This window comes from Lactuca virosa, chromosome 9 (assembly GCF_052849685.1).
Source record: "Lactuca virosa cultivar CGN04683 chromosome 9, Lactuca_virosa_CGN04683_v6, whole genome shotgun sequence".
In the NCBI taxonomy this organism is placed as follows: Eukaryota; Viridiplantae; Streptophyta; class Magnoliopsida; order Asterales; family Asteraceae; genus Lactuca; species Lactuca virosa.
In genome coordinates, this window is record NC_136434.1 from 232,317,981 (window position 1) to 232,339,158 (window position 21,178).

Below are 21,178 nucleotides of genomic sequence, written 5' to 3' on the forward strand. Positions count from 1 at the left end.
GTATCAAGGACCCAAGACTTAGAATGAGGTGAGTTATTAGACAATATAGTGTATATACCTCCATGGTTGGGTTTTACTTTCCCATCCTTCAAATCTTGCTGGTACTTTGGGCAGTTTCGCTTCCAGTGCGACTTTTCATGGCAATAGAAGCATTCTGCCTCATTAGGGTTAGCAGAAGGAGTGACAAAACCTTTCTTGGTTTTGCTTGAAGAGGAGCCTTCAAGGGTCTTACCCTTGGTACCCTTAGAAGGGTTCTTTCTCTTCTTCCCTTTGCCATGCCTGATTGCCAAGACATTGGCCGCAGTTGGAGTAGGAGTAGGAGTAGTAACAACCGACTTACCCTTTAGACCACTTTCGGTGGTCTTCAAGAGTCCTTGAAGTTTGCTGAGGGTGACTTCTTCCTTGTTCATGTGATATGTCATGCAGAATTGATCATAACACGATGGCAAGGAGTGCAAAATGATGTCTATTGCTAACTCCTCAGGGAAGTTCACATTCAGCTTCAGTAAACGGTCCACATACCTTTGCATTTTCTGCATGTGGCCCGTGATGTGTTCACCATCCTTCATTCGGGTTGTTATCATGGAGGAGATTATTTCATATCGCTCTTGACGAGCACTTTGATGGTAGTGGTCCATCAAGTCCTGGTGCATCTCAAAAGGATAATAGTCCTCATATGACTTTTGGAGCTCGGCTGTCATGGTGGCCATCATGATGCATGCCACTTTTGTAGCATCTCTTTCATGTACCTCATATTCAGCAAGATCTTCAGGAGTAGTAGTTGGCTCGGGTACCTTCAGCTCCTTGTCGAGAACATATTCTTTGTTCTCATACCGAGTGACCATCCTGATGTTTCTGATCCAATCTGTAAAGTTGGACCCATCAAAGATGACTCTCCCACAAAGATTCATGAGAGAGAAGGAGCTAGTAGGGTTTGAGCCAGAAGAATTGTTATTGGAAGACATCTGAAAAGAAGAGGGAATAGATTAGATTAGATATAGAGATAGTCCTTAACAAAACACCCAAATGTAATATTAAGGCTAGGACCCAACACAATATTTTATAACTTAGAAGAGGGATGCCGTAATCTAAGCTATAAGATATTTGAAGGTAGGTGAATGACGATTCACCAATTTCCACCATGAAAAACGAAATATTTAATTAGGTTTTAATTGGTTTAGAAACTCCTAGATTCTTTGAGATTCATTGAACTTTCTTCAATGGCATGTTTCAATCTCGAGTGTGCCCTTCAAGTTTTGTGACTGGGATGTCGAGGATCACAAAACAAGGTGTGAAGTAACCATGCAAATTACTTGGTACCCTTAATGTATTACCCCTCAATCGATGTGCCGGTTAACCACACACGTTCCATCGATACTATGATAAACATTAAGTCACCCTTTACCTACCTTGTTAAGTTCAAGTTAGTGTGCCGGTTAACCACACACGCTCCACTAACGACTTAAACAAAGTGTAAAGTGTAATTTCATGGATTAGCACCTTATTCACATTTTCCTAAAATAACTAAGATTGGGAATTCAATAAAGTTTAGTTACTTTAGTATTATCATTATACTTTTAATGAGAATTTATAAGTCCTTGTCCTACCCGTTCGGCTAACGACCCTCTACCGATCAAGGAAGCGGTGGGTGAGAGTGGACCCCATTAAGTTGCCATTTTATAGGCAACAACCTTATACCCCCCTTATAGACCGGCTTCGTGAATGAGGCGTACTAGCGGTAAGACGACTTGATCTTATATATATATAAATATTATTAAACTTATAATATTATAAAGTATAAGGGTTGAATTTTAACTTTTTAAAATTCCAGGGATTGGAACTAAAGTTTTTAATATGACTTTACATGTTCCAAAACTTGAGGGCAAGTTTTGTAAACTTTCAAAACTTTTCATTTCTCATAACTTATGAGTTAATGGTTATTAAAAATGAAGACTCTTAATTTTTTTGTAACCTATGTGTTCTTTTAATGGTTATTTATAAATGTGACTTTTGGTTATCCATAACTTAAGAACTAGTTATGGGCTCCATTAAAACACATAAAGATCAAGAATTAATCTAATAAATTATTAACACATAATTTCTATGATCTTCTAAAGTCATATGTTTATGAATGTTCATATAAAAAATTTCAAGAATCATAAAAACATATACAAAACTTGAAATTTTGATACGAGCTTTTGAACAAAACTTCGATTTTCAAGGTTTTTTTTTTTTTTTTTTTTTTTTTTTTTTTTGCATCAAGTATCAAATAAAGAAGCCTAGGCTTTGATACCACTGATGGGTCTATGTTTGACTATGATACATGCAAATAATTATTTTTGACTATGGTGTACATGCAACCCTAGAAACCTTGGATCTATGTTTGACTATGATACATGCAAATAATTATTTTTCCAAGGTAGTAGAATTACTTACCTTGTAGTTGTAGTTGATTGCTTGGAGTTTTAGAGCCTAGCACCAATAGTGTGGATGCCTCAAATGGAAATCACAAATCACCACAAACTTGGAACGTTGAGAGAATAGTAATCACCTTCTTGAAATCGACCCTCTTACTTTACTCACCACAACTCCTGTGATTTCAAGAACCAAAGCCTCCTTTATATAGTGTGGTGGATTAGGGTTACATCCATGTAAACCCTAATACCCATGTCTTTTCATTTCCATGAGATCCATGGGTTAAAGCTCCATGGAGTATCCATGGACTTTCCATGCAAGCCTAGCCGATTCCAAATAAGCATTAGCCCACACTATATAAATACAAGAGCCCATATTTAATTAGTCATACTTTTGATCTCTAAATTAATTCTAGATTAATTATAGATCAATACTAATTAAATAATATGATTTTATATTAATATATTAGGACTTATAATATATTAATAAATCATAACTTATACTATTCTCAAACGATTATCCATAAATTGTTCGGGTGAAGTGCAACCCAAATGGACCATGCCGGGTCGGGTCAAGTACATACAAAATATAGTTATGGACTTAGACACTATATCCAACATCTATATGGTGTCCTTTTCCTCCGTAGGTATATTGAATTCATGTGCCGTCCTACTTCTGATTCTTACACTGATCCACATTACTTCATAATGGAGAGTTTGAATCCCAGAAGTTCTTGCGAACTTCTCATCAGAGCCCTTAATAGGGTAAAGGCACTTGGTGGTTTGTGACAACCCGAAATTTACTCCGTCACTGTAACCCGTTTCCGTTAATAAAAGTTGGTTCTATTAAAATTTTCCGTTAACTTTTATTTATTAAAATAATTCATTTTGAGTTATTAAAATAATATATATTTAATGACGGAATAAAAGCATCTAAGTCGGGTTACGGTTAGTTTACCGGGTAAAAACATTTAGCTCCGTTTAAACGACAGTGTATGGTGGGTCCCCACTAGGCAGCCATATATAAAGGAGGAGTGTCCACCTTTAGAGTCTTTTCCTCACCTTGGAGCTTTCTCTCTCTACTCTCTCTCTCTAAAATCGGGTTTGGCCAAAAGATCACCTCATTCAAGCTCAAAAATCAAAGGTAATCTTCCTAACTTGTTGTTTAACTTAGTATTCATGCCACCTCAAGTTTGAATCATCGAAATACCTCAACATGCATGTGTTTACGGTTTGGGGAGCCTCCCAAAACCGTGAACTCCCAAAAAGGGGTTTAGAAGCCCCAAAAACACTTCCAAACCTCCCCTAATGCTTAGATATGGCTTAGATACTTGCATGCATGGACTAAGGACCCCAAGATCATGTCTTTTTGGCCATAAACATGAGTTTACGGTTCTTGAACATTCAAGAACCGTAAACCCAAAACCGTAAACACCTCAAATGGTGTTTTGGTGCCCCTAACCCCTTCCTTAGCTTGTTTGATGAACTAGAAACTAGTGTAAATGAGCTTAGGACCTTGAAACATAAAATGGTTGAAGTGGTCAAGGGTTTACGGCCGTAAACCCTAGAGTTTACGACCGTAAACTCCCAAGGAGTGGTCCAAGGACCGTAAACTCCAAGGGAGTACCCATTTGAACCCTAATCACTTCCCAAGCCTTTGAATTGATCCTAGAAGCCTTCCTTGTGATGCATGAGACCTTTAGACACCCAAACTCACCATTTCCATGAGTTTACGGCCGTAAACTCATGGGGGAAATGGTCTCCCAACCGTAAACACACTTAAGGGTGGCCATTTGAAGTGTAAACTCCATAGTGAGGCTATACACTCCTTAGATGCAACCTTTAGCACTCCTAACACTTGAAACAAAGTGTTTTCATTCATTAAAGTGCCTTTACTCACTTAATTAGTGATTACACAACTAATTAGATACTTTATACATCACTACATGTTACATAAGATCCGTAGGTGTGTTCAAGTCCTCACTTGACGCCTAGCATCCTACCCGGCGTTTCCATCCACTTCACTCACTACAGGTGAGTTCATACCCCTAAATGAACCTTTTTAAATGTTTTATGGGGGGGGGGGAATACAAGTTGAATCAAATAAGTTATAGTAACAATCGCATGTGAATTATAACTTGCAACCAAAAGGATTTTCTACACTATTAACTGTTTTTACCACCAAAAAGGGATTTTCTATATTTTCAACTATATTGCCAATTAAACTGTTTTAAAATGCTTACCAAATTCATTTTCGTGTTAAATCATTACAAAACTAATTTTTATTCTCAACCCATATCTACACCAATATATTTATATAAGTAAGACTTGAAGGACTTAGGACTAATAGCTCACCTTATTTCCTGTTCTTGTTTGATTGTGGGCTTAGGGTATTTTGTTATTAGTCCGACTCTCGTTGAATTCTTAGTTATATATCTTATATATTTGTGTCAGATATAAAAGTTTTCATATCAGTTCAATGCCTTTGAATATCAAGGACATACAACCAACATTACTATTTAACTATAATAGGTACAGTTAAGGATTACTACTCAGTGCTGCTATTGCCATGACAACTACCAGAGTCAGTTCAGTTGTGAGTCAATATATGCTATGTACTATACAAGAGAACACTATATACTATACAAGGAGAACATTACATACTATACAAAGAGAACACTATATGCTATACAAAGAGAACAATACATACTATACAAGAGAACTTACTAAAATAGAATGTGGCATACTATTTCTCGATATGACACATCTTTGTGCTATCACCGCGTAACCAGAGTCTCCTGGAGGGAGAGCGGGCATTATGTTTATAGATCTATACGGGACAGACACTCCCACATCCCGACTGCTAGCTACAGTCCGAGCCGTCTAGGCCCAGGGGTGACAAAATGTCACATCACTACATATGACTCGGAGGGTCAAAGGGATTCGATCGTCAATCAGCATGGTTACGTACGAGTTCACATTCAAACCTTTAATTAATACTTTAAAAATTAAAGGCAACAGACTCCCTGAGGAGTATTGTACATTTAATACTACCTGGAGCCTGCATTTCATTACATATGGCCGACAATGATATTGTTGGGGTAAAACATTTTTCCCATTACTATACATGGATAAAGTCTAAAACTATATTTTCAAACTAATAACTACTGGGAAAACTTGTACATTATCAAAGGAACAAACAAACCATCGGGTCTTGGTGAAGACTACTTTTTCTAGAAAACATAGGGTTTTCTAGGGCTCATACTATTTTCGAACACCGAAACTTTCTTTTACAATGTATAATTGTGAATATTTTTATACAGGAAATGACACTAAATACTTATGAACTCACCAGCTTTATGCTGATAAACGTTTTCAAAATAACTTGTATTCTCAGGTCATCAGTAGACAGGTACGGATGCAGCTTTTGAGAAGACGGAGCACACATAAGACTCCACTTTATTTTGATTGTATTTTTGGTGTCTAACATTTGTACTGAACACGTTTGTATTACAATTATTATCTTAATGCAATGGATGTTGTTTCTTGTCTTTACTATTATGCTTTGTTATGATACTGTACATGACGTCCTCCACCCCAGAACGTATTCCGCCGTTCTCGGTTTTGGGGTGTGACATGGTTGGTATGGTTTCTTTACTCCTCAACTGTTTCTTTCTCAGAATCTTCCAAACAAATCCCTTATGGATCTTCGTTGATTCCTCCAGTGGTTGATGGAGTGCTTACATCTATCTAAGTGGTTTATACGAGAATGGGAATGTTTAAAGAATCTATGAGATTAATAAAACATTTTCGTTACAAATACCTTTTTATGAAGATGATCCATTCCGGTCTTTCTATAATCACATAGTGTATACTGATTATATATAATCTAGATCAAATAGACCTTCGAATAAGTGATCCTACTCTAAAACCACATCCAAACAAGGAAAAGGGGGTAGAGTGAAAATCACATATTCTAAGTCTATAAAATCTCAACTATATATAATCTTAACGTATCCACTTAGTAATTATAGACTTACCAGAAAAGATCTTTTAAAATTTTCCAAAAGTTTATTTATGGTACCTAAAATACTCTTATAGTATTTTAATTATATGTTTGATTCTAGAACTTCTTGATATAAGAAGTTGATAAGTTTCCAGTTTTGTGTTATAACATCAGAAAATAGTCATATAGTATTTTAAACTTTATGTTTGGTTCTAGTATTCCTTTATGTATATGGTTGGTAAGTTTTAGACTCGTTGCAACACGACTATCACTCCCAAACACATGTTAGTCATATCTCAAATAAATATAGTTGATCAGGCTATATTGATCCCAGATATGGCTACATAACTGTCCCGGTTTGACGGTAATGTCCAACCACCAAATACTTTTGTTTTGTTATTCTTGTGATACACATTCTAATATATATATATATATATATATATATATATATATATATATATATATATATATATATATATATATATATATATATATATATATTCTGCATGTACTTATACTTTTATAAAATATTGTTATATTTTTAAAGTATAACTCTTGGTCAGAATGTTTTTATCCCAATGTGTTTATAGTTGTGTATCTTTTATGACTGATATACTGAGTTCACTATAAACAATGCTCTGATACCAATCTGTCACACCCCAAACCGGAACGGCGGAAACATTCGGGGGCGGAGGACGTCATGTCAAGTATCACAACACATGAATTATAGTAATCAAAGTACAACAACCATTGCATTATATATGTATAAGTTTTTACAATAGTTTTCAAAGACTAGATGTTCAACATCAAAAGTAGATATAGTAAAAGACAAAAGACGTAACACGGTACTTGGTTGTCTTCTCAAAAGTTCCGGGAGTGTACCTGTCTACCGGATTCCTGAGAATACAAGTTATTTTGAAAGAGAGGATCAACATTAAAGCTGGTGAGTTCATAAGTATTAGTTTATAACTCAAATCCGTTTTCTCGTTATTTGATAAAGTAAACACGTTTTTCCCCAGAAAATCCTATATTTTCTCATGTATTATACAGTAAGCAAACAGGGTGAAAGTTTATGGTTTTTAAGTAGTATATTGTATTATAGTTTACATAAAACCATAAAGAAAAGGCGTTTTCCAATACGAAAATAGTATATCCGCATTTAAACTAGTAAAATACTGTATTATAGTTTTATAAAGATAAAACTATGTGAAGTTTTACTTGTTCATACACTAATCATTTTATCCAATATCAAAATGTGAGTTATCATAACCATACTTGGTGAGCAAGGATCACCTGAACACGACGTTCTTCAGGTATCGCAATCGGTAGGATATTTGTCACCGCAGGTGTGCCGACCTAGCTGTTGCAAGCAGCTCTGGTGCGGGATTGTCAGTCCCGTATAGATCTATAAACAGGTGTCGCGCTCTCCCTCCAGGAGACTCTAGTTATAATTTCAGGACTTTTGGGATACTTACTTAAAAGTATATGAAGGTTTCTTCACAAATGCTATATTGATGATTATGTATAGAATAATGACAAGTTACTATGTGATAAATACTCGGTAGGTCAGTTTCATAATCCATATATGGTTGTTTTCTGATTAATGTTTTCTACTCGTTTTCCGTTAAATACAATGAATGAGTTCCCTAAACTATACCTATTATAGTTTAACCGTGGTAAGAATCGGTAATACTGTTAATTTAGGAAGTTCAAAGTTTGTACCAAATAGTACCAAATAGTTAGGAAACAATTTTATATTTATATAAACATAATATTTATATAATTGTGATTAATTAGACATTCGATTATATAACTTTACCCCAAGCCCACAACCAAACAATGAACAGGAAATGAGGTCAAATTATATATTCTAAATCTTTTGAATCCAAATTACATAATTTACACATATATAAATATATAATTTTTTATAATTATAACAAATTAAAAACATTAAAAACATTTTCGATATTAACACAATTTTAATTGTGTTCAACTGGCATCCCCCCCCTCCTAAAACAGTTAAAAATAATAAAAATGTAGGGGTATGAACTCACCTTATGTGGGTGATTCAACTAAAGATTCGATATCGGATGATAAGTTTCACGAGTGAAGTCCCGAGGCACAAACTAGTCCTAAATAACATATAATGATACATATAGGCATGAAATTAGTGAATATAACCACAAAGGTGTTTAGTAAACAACCTAGGATGAAAGAACAACTCACCAAAAGAGTGTTAGAAGCAAGTTAGGAGGCTGAAATGGAGTTCACAACCCTATGCAGTGATCACGGCCCAAGAACACTTGAGTGTTCACGGCCCAAACATGAAGGGTTCACGGCCCTGTGTTCTTGATGAATGAAGAACACCTGAAGATCCTAAGCAAGTTTCTAAGAAGATTGAAAGGTTTTCAGATGGGTGTTCTTCATGTTCTTCGTGAAAACTAGTGAAATTACCGGATTTCAGCCTATTATATGAAGATTGAAGGATGTTCTTGAAGTGATAACAAGATCAAGAAATGATACCTGTTAGATCTTATGAAGAACTAGTGATTATCGTGAAATATTATGAGAAAGGATGAATTTGGCATGTTCTTGAGGAGAGAGGTTGTTCTTGGCTGATGATACTTGAGAGAAAAAGGTTGGAATTTCGTTTGGAAGTGTAGAAATGAAGTAAAAATCAGCTGAAACACACACACACACACATATATATATATATATATATATATATACATATATATATATATATATATATATATATATATATATATATATATATATATATATATATATATATATATATATATATATATATATATATATATATGCGAGGGTTCACGACCGTGAACCTCGTATGCAACCCTAATGCTCTTTGCGACCGAGAACGAGATCCAAAGCGCTAAGGCTCATTTTCGGAGGTGATAGAATCAGAAGCGTTTGAGGCCCAAAGCCTGATCTCGACCGAAGTCTGATCGCGGCCTCGTTCACGGTCTGAAGGCGGTGAGCAGTTCATGGTTGCGAGGTCTCGGTCCGAAGGGAAAGTAAGAAGAAAGATGATGTGAATGTTCCCAGATTCAATTAATTCCCTTCTTAAACACCTAATCTTCTTCGGGTTTTAATATGCAAGGTTAATATTCTAACCTTAATAAAAATCCAAACAATAAAGAGGACTTTAGTTGACCCAAGTTCGAATTTGATTGACTAGGGTTGACTTTACAAGTAGAAAATAACGGGATGTTACACCAGTGAGTTTTACCCGGGTTCCCTTGATATCTGCTGACCATGCTCAAAGCAAAGGCCACATCAGGGCGAGTACAAGTCATAGCATACATAATCGAGCCTACTGCGGAAGCATATGGTACTCGAATCATTTCTGCTATCTCAGCCTCTGTACTCAGACTCTGAGTCTTACTCAGTTTGGTATTACTCTTGATTGGTACGTCTCCTCTCTTGGAATTCTCCATGCTGAAACGTTTCAACACCTTATCCAAATAGGTACTTTGACTAAGTCCTATTAGTCTTTTACTCCTGTTTGTCATAATCCTTATCCCTAGAATGTAAGCAGCTTCTTCGAGGTCCTTCATAGCGAAACACTTCCCAAGCCAAGACTTAACCTCCTGCAGGGTTGGAATGTCATTTCCTTTGAGCATTATGTCATCCACATACGACACGAGAAAGGTAACTATACTCCCACTAGGTTTGACTTATACACAGGACTCATCCTCACTTCTCGAAAAACCAAACTCTTTAACTTTCTCATCGAAACAAAAATTCCATCTGCGAGATGCTTGTTTCTATCAAATGGACTTCTCAAGCTTACACACTCTATTAGGGTACTTTGCATTGACAAAACCCTCTGGCTGACTCATGTAAACATCTTCAGCCACCTTCCTATTCAGGGAAGCGGTTTTGACATCTATTTGCCATATTTCATAATCATGAAATGCAGCTATGGCTAGCATAACCCTTATAGATTTAATCTTAGCCACTGGTGAGAAGGTCTCATAATAGTCAACTCCAGGAGTTTAAGTAAAGCCCTTCGCAACCAATCGTGCCTTAGATGTGTGTACTTTCCCATCCATGTGAGTCTTCTTCTTGAAGATCCATTTTCACCCTACTATCTTACGACCTGGTACATTATCAACCAAGTTCCAAACTTGATTGTCATACATGGACTGAATCTCGCTGTCTATTGCCTCTTTCCATTTCGCAGACTCGGGGCCTGGCATGGCTTCCTTGTAGTTGTTAGGTTCATCCAAAATTACCAGTGTACTATCATTGATAAATGTGTCACCTTTAGAAGTAATATGGAAACCATAAAACTCAGGTGCCTGTTTAACTCTACTGGAACGCCTCAGAGGTAAGGACTCGTCAATCGGTTCAACAGGAGTTTCCTCCTCTGGTTGAGCGCAAGTGTTTGAGGTTCCTTCATCACTCAACTCTTGAAGCTATTCAAGGTCAATTTTGTTGGATTAGGTGTCTAAGCCCATAACTATAATTGGTTTTTACTTGACCCGAGAGTAGCATGGTCCATTTGGGTTGCATATCACCACGACAATTTGATAGGATGGACTTTTGAGAAGAGGTTATTTATGATTTATTAATATGTTATAAGTTCTAATATATTAATATGAAATCATATGATTTAATTAGTATTGATCAAGAATTAATTGGGAATTAATTTTCTGATCAAAAGAGACTAATTAAATTAATAGGGAGTAATTATGTAAATTAGTTATATATATATATATATATATATATATATATATATATATATATATATATATATATATATATATATATATGTTTTGGGCTTATGATACATGATGAACTAAGTTTATGGATAAATCCATAAAGAGTTAGCTCACTTGAATCATGGATCATGGATACTAAGCCTAAGTGTATGGATTAGGGTTTACCCATGACTCTTGGATTCCTACACTATATATGTAACATCCTGTTTAAAGTAGAATAATTGAATAATAAGCCGGAACCGCGAGAAGTAATTTTTATTACTTTTTTATGTTATTATAGCCCAAAATCGAATAATAATTAGTGGGGTGTTGGTTTCGGGAAGCCAAATGACGAGATTTGAATCTCTGGGGGTTAAAGTGGAAGTTCCGGATTTAATTTGAAGTGATTTTGGAAGTCATGGTGTGTTTGGTAATTTATGGACTTCGATTGAAATGAATTAAAGGCTTAGGGGGCTGATTGGTAATTTCGGGACTTGAATTGTAAGGATTTTCTGAAGGAGTGGGTTAAATGGTAAATATTGGATTTATTTTGAAAGAAGTATGGGAAGGAGGGGCCATTTTGGTCGTTATGGGATGCATTTCATATGGGGCTCGGGGTATTTAACTGTGTTATACCCGTCACCCTCAAAACCCTAACCCTAAATAGTTGGATGCAGCCGTCCCCTCCCTCACCTACTAGCCTTAGCCGCCACCTCGTCGTCTGCAGTTTTGCCATCGGAACACCACCAACACTACGTTGTCGGACGTCGTGCGTAGCCGGAGAGAAACCATCGTGAGCAGTCGAAGGTAGCTGCACCGGTTAGGGATCAGAGAACCGTTGTTGTAATCGCCGCCGCCACTCCGAAGGGTCGCCGACAGTCGCTGGCAAACGCTAGGCTAGCCGTTGCCGCCATTTCTGTCGTTGCTAGAGACCAAGACCGGCGGTGGAACGTCGTGTAGTCGGATATGAAGGGAAGCAACGAGACCAAGGTGAGCCACCGCTGAGACGCTGCTGCTGCCCGCTCTCCTGCCACCATCTCTCTCCCCTTCTTTCGTTGCCGCTACTGTTATTGCCTCTAGACGCCACGGTTGCTTCTAGTTCTGCTGTGTCCCGACGCCATCCGCCGCCAATGGCCGCTGCTGCTGCCGTTTTCTTGGGCTGCTGCCGTCGCCACCCACCGCAGGTGGGTGTTGGATTTATTTTCCTGAGCAAATAGGGTGGGTGTGCGGGTTGTGTTGCTCGTGTTCGGGTGCTGTGATGGTATTAGGCTGCCGGAGTGTCCATTGGCCAGAGATTCGAAGAAAAAAACCCCACTGCCACCTCCGACCACCACATGTCGCCTCAGTGCGGCGGTGTGTGTGTGTGTGTGTGTGTGTTATTTACGTGAATGTGTGTGTTTTTGTAAAATTTTAATAGTGTCGGTAATCAATAGAAAACTTGAAACCACCACCGTGAGGTGGTGGCTGCCGCCACCGGCCGCCGTGTCGGGTGGCGGTGTGCTTGCTTTGTTGTGTTTGACTCGTTTGGGGGATGCTTGGTGAAAGTGGGCCCAATGAAGCCCTAATGGGCCCATTAAACCCTACTGACCTAATAAAACCCTAATGGGTCCAATGAGGCCCAAAGTGACCTAAAAGCCCAACTAATGGGCTAGTATTGGGTTGGAAAACCCTAATTAGGTTTGGAAAACCTTAAGGACATAAAACCCTAATTTGTGGGAATTGATCGGCACACACACGAGAATTATTTAATAAGCTTAAAATATTAATTAATGACCAATTGCAAATTAACCTAAAGCAATGTTGGACTTAATGGATTAAGTCCTTAGTGGATTAAGTCCTTAATGGTTAAGTAGGAACACTTAACCCTAATCGTTATTTCATGTGAAAACCCTAATTTCACATGGGCCTTGAGTTGGGCCTTCCTATTGGGCTTTGGTGATTGGACTATGGATGGGCTATCCAAGAACAAGTTAATGGACCAAAATAATTAGATGGGCTTTAGGATAAGGCCCGTGTGAGGACTTGGGCCCAATTTGGAAAATTGGGCCATAGATGGGCCATAATTGAGCCTTTATGATTATGTGATATTGGGCCATGGGAATTGGATTGGAATAATTGGATGGGCCTTAAGGAAAGACTATGTTGAGGTCTGGGCTCAATTTGGAAAATTGGGCCATATGTTGGGCTTTGGCCCATTATTTGACTTTTGGGTTTTTGTAGTGTGAGTTGGACCTTGGGGCTTGGAACCCAATTATTAATTTGGTATTATTTGATGTTGACAGTTTGAGGATCTGTTAACCAGCAGCTGGAGTTTATCTGCGGTACTTCAGCAGTGCCAAGTGAGTTATCCTCACTATACTAAGGGTCTAAGGTACCAAGGCCGGCCCATTGGATATGATATCCTAGTAGTTGGTATTATGTTGAGTATGAGTTAGTTATGCATGCTAGTTTGATATGCTAGAGGGTAGGTCTGTAGGACTACCTGTGATATTGTCTGTTTTATCTATATGTGTACTTATCTGTTATATGTCCACATATTATGTGGGGTGGGTTGAGGTGATACTGCTCCGTGCGGTAACCAACAAACCCGGGAGCATTCCAGATATGAGCTGAGGGCCAGGTGGGGCATGCCAGACTCGTACTGTGGGCTCGGGAGCATTCCAGATACGAGCTGAGGGAGACTCGTATTGTGGGCTCGATGGCAATCCAGATGTGAGTTGTGGGCCCGGAAGGCAATCCAGACTCACACTGTGGGCCCAGGGGTAATCCAGTCTGTAAATCAGTGGACCCAGTACATGTTGTTATTTGTATATGTGTTATTTGCAGTGTGTCGGTATTTTGGGGGAACTCACTAAGCTTTCGGGCTTACAGTTTCAGTTTATTGTTTCAGGTACATCAGGGGATCGTGGCAAGGCAAAGGTGTGATCGTACAGCTCCTTACTTTTTATGACTGTTTCTGGGATACTTTGATATATAACTGTTTTGAAAACAAGTTGGTAATAACTGTTGGTTCCTAAATGTTTTAAAAAGTTTAAATTTGGCCTAATTTTTATGGGTGTTACAATATATATATATATATATATATATATTTATATATATATATATATATATATATATATATATATATATATATATATATATATGACACCCTATAGCCTAAAATGAGGTTGCACAAGTTTTTCTAGAGTGTTCTTGGAGATCCATAACCGATTTTAGTGTGCATAAACTCTCTCAAAAGTCATCCTTTATCAAAGGTGTGTTCTGAACCATTTGAGGTGCAACATTTGGGGCACTAAGTTCCTAAAGACCAAAACTACAAGCTACAGTAAAGAGGTAATTCTATAACTCATTTCTATGTTGATTATGTTAATACAATATGCTAGTTGTAGGCTTAATGCTTTGGAAACAATATTGCATGTATAATTAGAGAAAACATAGATCCAAAGCATTTCGGGTTGTATTTGCACCATAGGATGTTGTAGTATACAAAACCCAACAGTGGTATCAGAGCCTAGGGTTGTTTTTTATTATATTTGATGCTTGCTTAAGTTTCAAAGCTGGAAAAATCGATTTTCTGCATTCTGTCTGATGAACTCGCCAAGTCCATGAACTGACTCGACGAGTCCACTCAATAAAGAATGAACTCGGCGAGTCCAGTTCATGAACTTGTCGAGTAGGTGCTCCATGGTGCAAATTTTCGAGTTTTGGCTAGGAAAAGGATAGGATCATTACCACAAACTGTTTTTTTACTCATAAAATCTGTTTTTTTTTATTTTTTTATTTTTGATATGGTAATGATCATGCTCATCCAATTAAAATATAATTGTCATAGTTTCAAGATTTGTGTTAGTTTATATGATAGGGTAATTTCTTGCAAATAGGTGATGTGAATTATCTTGACTTATGAGTTTAGTTAGATCATGAATAAATTATTTGATAATTTTTGTTAGTTAAAAATATGATCTAATTACCTTAATGATATCCATAACTTGTCCTCAAGTTATGAAAAATGAAAAGGTTTTCTTTTAAAAGGTTATTAAAACTCATAGGTTACGGAAAATGAAAGGTCTCATTTTTAAGAGTCATTTTTAAATGGTTTTAAAGTCTTCCATAACTTGTCCTCAAGTTATTGAACATGAAAAGTTTTTCATAAAAACCACATTAAACTCAAAAGTTATTGAAAGCAAAAGTTTTGACAAGTTTCAAAATTTGCCCTGAAGTTTTGGAATTTGTAAAGTCTCACTTTTGAATACTTTAATTCCAAACCCTAGAGTTTTAAAAGTTCAAAATTCAACCCTTATACTATTATATTATTATAAGTTTAATAATTATATATGTATATATATATATATATATATATATATATAAATATATATATATGTATGTATGTATGTATATATATATATATATATATATATATATATATATATATATATATATATATATATATATATATGTATGTATGTATGTATAAGACAAGTCAGTCTTACCATTAGTAGGCCTCATTCACGGAAGATTCTCATCACCCAAATTTTAGTTGGATAGATTCTCATCACCCAAGTTTCAGTTGGATAGAATTTTGGAATCATGCAACTTTTATTGTGTGATGAATGAGAACCTTCATCTTTGGGGAATTAAGATTAATTCCTTATCACATGAATATGTGAGCCAAGTGAAGGACTACGAGATCGGATACACTGGGTGTGCGCCGGTTAGGTCCACCATAAAGAACGATAAGACTATTCATCATGATTTACTAAAGTTTAGTAAATGTGGTTATGCTTACAAGTTTAAGTATAGTTCTGAACATTGGAAAAGTTTCAATATATGGCAGAACGAATATGAAAAGATGTATTTTGTTTTATGAAGAATCAAAGTTGGCAGAAAGATAAAAGTTTCTCCAATCTGAAAAGATAGGAGAGTGCTTTAGTATCGTGTTTTATGATATTCTTAGTGATTATGAAACCATATCACAATTGATCCTCTAAGGACATCTTAGTGCATTTTTATGGCTAAGGAGAGGAATCGTGAATTGTTGAAATGGTTAAATCAAGAAGATGAGTCATACTTCGTTCCAAAATCAAGTCTTAGATTCTTACTCCAAAATTGTGCCTTGAGTGACTTAATCTTAAGAAGGGTTATAACACTCATCAAATGTAGAGTAAAATGTTTTGTTACCCTTGTACATTTGAAATTGGTAAGTTGTGATGTTTTGGATAAAACAAAGACCAACTAAGACCAATTGTGTGAAGTGTTTGTCTTGATAAGAATCCGCACTAACTCTTGAATATTTGTTTGTCAAGGAGTGGTTATTGACAAGAGAGTCTTATATGTCAAGAGGTCAATGGGAGTCTTAAGGACCTTGACAAGTTTGAAGTACTAATCAAGAATAAAACCTACACTACTAGAAAAACAGCCTTTTACGACGTGCAATTTACGACACGCACTGATTAATGATACGCAAAAGTGTGTGCCCTAAATTTAATGTCAAATCTTTAGAAATTTGAAGAATTTAGGACGCGCATTTTTGCATGCCCTAAAATTTGTGTCACAGAAAAAAAACACAGAGGGCGCTTATTAAAAAAAGGGTGTCGTATAAGCACGTCGTTTTATAAGTTTTTTAGGAAACGCGTGTTCTCTGTTAAGAAGGGGGAAACGAAATCCGAAAAATTAAAAACCCCGTCTTGTGTTCTTCTCTCCCTTGTTTTCACCAGTCGAAAATCCCTTCTCCTTACAAGCCCTACGTCCGATTGATGCAGAAGCAGGTTCGATTCTAATCTTATATGTTATCTTGAGTTTGATTTTCGATATTAGAATAGAATGCAGGGGTTAGTTTAAAACATAGACGAGAGTTCTCTGCAACATCGATCGGCGGCCTCACCTCTCCTCACCTTGCCGATAACCTCCAACTCACCTCTCCTCGTCAGCGACCTTAGGCTTAACTGACCTTGCCAGTGACTGCAACGACTACTCAAGTTTACAAGTCGTAGGCCTGATTAAGGTATGTTTTTTTCTCCTCTCTTCCTAATGTTTTCGTTCTTCTATCATCCTCCCTATCTGTTAGATTTCATTACAAATAGACTCTTGTCCTCTCTTTATCGATTTTACAGATCTTGCTTAATTAATTTGATGTTCGTCGACCTAGCCTCTTACTTCTCCTAATTTCCATAAGTCTTAGCTAGGGTTTTTTATTGGAGACGTCGACCTAGCCTCTTACTTCTCCTAATTTCTCCAGCTATATAAAGAAAATTTCAACTTTTATGGAGATATACGTAAATGATGATTAATATATACATATTGTTTTGTACTGAATTTGCTGATCTTAATTTTTTTGCAATTTCAGAGATGATATAGAGGATGAACAATATTTATTTGAGGATGTCAAGCTAACTAAAGTTGAACAACGTGAGCTAAGCTAATCAATCTCCTTGAAAAATTCTTCATTAAAATCTTTACTTTTGTTTTATACCTTATGTTTGATAATCATATACTTGTGCAGATACAAGAAGCAAATATATGATCTAGTTAAGAAGCGATCTCAAGAGGATGATAATGTTAATGAGGTTATTCATTATTTTTAATTTAGATATACACATTGCTTTTTTTTCCTACTACCTACCTCACAATGTATTTTGGATTGCAGTATCGTATGCCTGATGCTTATGATGATGAAGGTGGAGTAAATCAAGAGAGAAGATTCTCTGTAGCTATGGAGCGCTACAGGTCAGAATCAGTAATTCTTTAGAATTGAAATGATTTTGTTTCATGTGATTTCAGAATTGAAATGATTTTGTTTCATGTGATGTGATTTCAGAGATTCAAAAGATGGAGATAAAATGAATCCATTTGCTGAACAAGAAGCATGGGAGGATCATCATATTGGTATTTTTTTTTTGTAGTTAACTAATTACTAACCTGTTTGTTAACTAACCATGTCTTATTGTTTTGCTGGAAAAGCAACACTAAAGTATGGATTAAAGAAAAAAAGCAAGCTGACGATATAAGTATGTTATTGATTTTCTTTCTTTTAATTATGTATGAAGTTTTCACAATCTAACGTGTTCTTTTTTATGCAGTTATGTGTTTGAGGATCAGATTGAGTTCATACAGGGACAAGTCATGGGTGGTGTAAATGTATGTAGTCTCTACCTTATCAAGAAGTCATGATTTAATATGTTGTTTTATTCATCTAACATTTAGTCTAAGGCATTTCTCCTACTTACAGGTTGATGTTGATGAAGTAAATGAAGAGGAATATGAAAAAGCTGTAGCAAAATCAGCACATGAGAAGCTTCTTGTAAGCTCCCTTCCTTCATCTCTTAAAATTACCATATTAATTTACCGATTTACCCTTGTTCTGATTGCTAAGATTCCTTGATCTATTTGGTTTGCTTTTTTAGGCATACAGAAAAACTTTACCTGTGTATCCCTATCGGAAATCTTTGCTGAAAGCTGTTGAAGATCATCAGGTAGGTCTGATATTATTTGGTTTGTTGCTATAACTATAATAATTGATAAATAATTACAGAAATTTGAAAAGTTAAAATCTTTTTCAGGTTCTTGTGATTGTTGGAGAAACTGGTTCTAGGAAGAGCACTCAGATACCCCAATATCTTCATGAAGATGGATATACAAAACGTGGAATGGTATTTTTGAAGTAACTCAAATCTTTTTTCTTTAAATAAAAACAAATGGAATCATATTTTTGATTTGAGTTGTACATATTTTGCTTACTTTGAATTTGATGCAGATAGGGTGCACACAGCCAAGACGAGTTGCTTCCATGAGTGTTGCTGCTAGAGTTTCTCAAGAAATGAACGTCAAACTTGGGCATTAGGTATTTAGAATTGTATTATTCAAATGCATAATAATTTGAAACTTTTTTTCGCAATAGTGCTCAAATATATGACTCATGGCATGTTACTACCAGAATTTCTTGGTGAACCTGATCTTCAAAGTTACAGGTATGTATTTATTTACTTTTTTTTCTTATACGAGTACATTACAGTTTTGGTCCCTAAACCTTCCTTTTTTCCGCAATTTTGGTACTTATTGAGGTGTTTGTCATGGGTTTGGTTCCTGCTTCAACTAAATGACTATATTACCCTCTCTATCCTACCTTCCCTTTTCCTCCTCGGCTTTCCTGTTAAATTTACAGTATAAGAACAATATAAGTTTAAAACAAATAACAAGTCTTTATAAAAAATCAGATAAATAGGTAATATAGTCATTTTACTTGGAGCAGGGGTCAAAATCATTACAAAAACCTCATATAAGGACCAAAATTGCAGAAACTATAATTTAATTTACTCTTTTTAAAATATCTAAAAAATAACAAGAAAAAGAAAACAGTGTGGTAATGGTGGACGAGGCTCACGAAAGGACATTGTCAACATACATCTTGTTTGGTTTAGTTAAGGTAAGGCTATACTTCTCATTTTGCTTGAATCTTTTAAGGAGAAAAAAAAATTAAAAAATCTAAAATGAATTTCTTGTTACTAGGATATCGCGCGATTCCGACCTAACCTCAAGTTGCTCATCTCAAGTGCCACTTTAGATGCAAAAAAATTTAGTGACTATTTCAATTCAGCTCCAATTTTCAAAATTCCAGGAAGCCGTTTTCCCGTTGAAATAAACTACACAAAAGCACCAGAAGCAGATTACCTGGATGCAACAATTGTTACAGCTCTTCAAATCCATGTCACCCAACCCCCAGGAGACGGGGACATTTTGGTCTTTTTAACAGGCCAAGAAGAAATCAAAACAGCCAAAGAGATCCTCAAACACAGAACCCGTGGTTTAGGTAGCAAAATAGCCGAACTACATCCAAGTCTGAAGGACATCATGCAGAATGATAATACAGAAAACAAAAAATTCAGCATCAAATCTTTGGTGGCTCATTCTACTTCCATGCGGTTGCTTCAAAGGTGTGGTTTTTAATTTTTTATAGAAGATGACATATTGTTTAGTGTTCCAATATGGGGAATGGACTGTATTTGAGAAAATCTTAGATTCAACTCCCCTATTGTTGTTCTTGATGTGTAGATTTGAATTCAAGAAGAACCATGGTGAGTGGGTAACCCCATTGAAACCTAACTTGGGTCCACGTATATCAGAAAGGGTATTTGATGCCCTTAACACATCAGAACAAGACATATGTCCTTTTAACTCCATTAAGACCCAACTAAAAGACGCTCTCTCTTCTCTCGTAGGGGTATCACTCCTCTCCCTCTTGAAATACATTTATTTTATTGTGGGTAATAAAAGCAAAAGTTTTTTTTTTTGTTATAGGAAAATGAGATAATTGTTTTCCCTACTGTTCCTGGACCTCCACCTAAACTGCAAAGTGCAAACAGAGACGACTTCATTGGAGACTTTTCGCGCCAGGGCATTCAACTTGCTTTCTATAGCTGGAGTATCTGGATTCTGACAGGTCAGCATTTAAAACCATTATTTGTGGATGACGTGGATGCTGCCATTCATCATATAAACAAACGTGGATGCTGCCATTCATCAGAAGATCCGTTAGGCTTTCGTTCTTAAACTGTTTGCTTGATTTTGCTGGTATGGAGAGGGGTATTTCTGTCTTTTTTTCCCATTTTTTGTGTTAACTTATAATGGATCCATACCATATGATGCAAATTATTTGGTTGATATTTTTTTATTTTTTTTCTGTTATACAATTCTACTTTCTTCTTTCAAAATGCTCTAATAGGTGTAGTATGTAAACTATTTATTAACAAATAAACAAATCAATATGAAAACCTCTCAAATATAAGTAAAATGTTGGTTGATATTTTTTTATTTTTTTCTTGTTTTCAGGGAATGGGTTAGCTGGAATGAGGCAAAGGGAGTGGGTTGGCCGTTTGTTTTTTTGTTAAATGTTAATCGTTACTGAAAGGAAAAAAAATCAAAATTTAATTTTAATTTATTTGATGTCTCGTGTCTTGCAGGTTCATGGTGGGAAAGGGGAAAACAAACATAGACAAATTCACTTGGGTGGTAGTGCTCAGCAGGTTGGTGATTTG

General features: G+C 36.1%; 1 long non-coding RNA gene across 1 annotated transcript; it reads left to right on the forward strand.

The window, feature by feature from the left end:
• The first annotated feature begins 17,647 nt into the window (after window positions 1-17,647).
• LOC145136524 (uncharacterized) lies at window positions 17,648-18,000 on the forward strand. The gene is made up of 3 exons (XR_013720507.1): window positions 17,648-17,713; window positions 17,794-17,873; window positions 17,965-18,000. It is a non-coding gene; the product is annotated as an uncharacterized LOC145136524 (long non-coding RNA).
• The last annotated feature ends 3,178 nt before the right edge of the window (window positions 18,001-21,178 follow it).